At 39.2% G+C, this 1,567-nt stretch overlaps 1 pseudogene; it reads right to left on the reverse strand.

Moving 5' to 3' along the window:
- Positions 1-846: 846 nt before the first annotated feature.
- LOC143389232 (ankyrin repeat domain-containing protein 50 pseudogene) lies at positions 847-1,360 on the reverse strand (annotated as a pseudogene).
- Between the last annotated feature and the right edge of the window lie 207 nt (positions 1,361-1,567).

A 1,567-nucleotide genomic window follows, 5' to 3' on the forward strand; every position in this document is an offset into this window, starting at 1 on the left:
TCCTAGTTAATATGGGAAGAAAAAGGTGTGTGGCAAAATGAGTCATTCAAGTAGAAGGGAGGCAAGAGCCAGCACACAATGACCAATTGCTACTTTCACAATGACCAAGGAAGTGACAGGCAAAAATTATATTTTCAAGAAATTATGTTTTCTTGAGCAAATTTTGAATCTGCAGCCACTTCAAAAAGCAACTTGCTTAGATCAGTCCACTCACCATGAACAAATGCTTAACTAAAACTGTGGGGGGAGGGGGGAATGTTCTCTGCACCACTCACTAAAAGCACTAAAATAATCCCAAATTTTCACTATGTTATAAATATCACATAAACTTATAATTCAACTTTTCAATAAGTTAATACGGGAATAATCCCAAAAACACATTAGCAAATTTTCTTCAGATTCTCAATGCCTATGACACCTTTTAAGGAGAAATTTTCATGTAAAAAATAATATGCTATTAGCAAAAAGTTACTGGCTTCTACATTGAGAGTTCTCCTACTTCAGCTCATAGTATAGATAGTTCATCCTCCCTGAAAATGAGGCCTGGTTTCCAGGCAGCTAACTGTTCTTCTTTATCGTAAGAAAAGACTCCCCTGACCACTGACAGTTACCGTTAGAAATGGAACATTCTGTTGTTAAACAAGAACAGTTAAGACTTATTTTTAATCTATATATTGTGCAATACAAAGTTCTGTTTCTTCCCATACTAAAATAAACAGTTGTACTCAAAACCACTGATTAAGCCCAACTGCACAGCACTAGTAAAAGTACCTCAAAAAAAAAAAACCCTAGCTAAAAGTCTCTAATTGTTGCACAGAAAACCAAACACTATGACATTCTTTGCTGTTACCTTTTGAATGCTTCTGCTGGGTTCCTCTCACATTCCCCAGGCTGTAAGAGGCTTTGAACGGCTGGGTCTCGCAGCTTGTCCTCATATCCTTGGAGTAGTCCACTGTGGCATATTTGGGCAATCAGACTTCTAACGAACCCTCCAACATACAAAGTATCAGAGTCCTGGGCTTTGCAGAAATGAAAGGCCAAAGCCTGCAAGGTAAATGTCTCTGCAAGCTTGTAGGTGAACTTGGCCATAAGAGTTTAGTACACAGGGCTGTCTTGCCACTACCAGGCCCTGCTACCAACAACACACCCCAGGCAGCTGCCTTTCCTGAGACAGCACCAGCATTATTCCCAGAATTCATCACAAGGAACGGTGTGTTGACAGCACTACTGTAGCAGCTTCTTTTCTCCTGGAGGCAATGCTGAACCTTGTGGAAAACCCACTCCCTACAGTAAAACTGCTTCCCTTGCAGTAAACTCGTCTAGGCATTTTGCAGACCTTTTCTTCCCAAGGATTAGTCATAATAGGTTTTCTATCTTCAACACTGGCTAGGAGCTAGGTACACCAATATAGTCTTTATATCCATTTGGAAATAACTTGCATTTGAATGACAAAAGTAACCAGTTACAGAAAAATTCAACAGTCACAATTTATCAATACAATGTGCATGACTGTATTTGCTTCCATATTCTTGATTAGCAGAGAATATATTCATTGTTGAACAGATGC

Source organism: Callospermophilus lateralis, unplaced genomic scaffold (assembly GCF_048772815.1).
Source record: "Callospermophilus lateralis isolate mCalLat2 unplaced genomic scaffold, mCalLat2.hap1 Scaffold_194, whole genome shotgun sequence".
Classification (NCBI taxonomy): Eukaryota; Metazoa; Chordata; class Mammalia; order Rodentia; family Sciuridae; genus Callospermophilus; species Callospermophilus lateralis.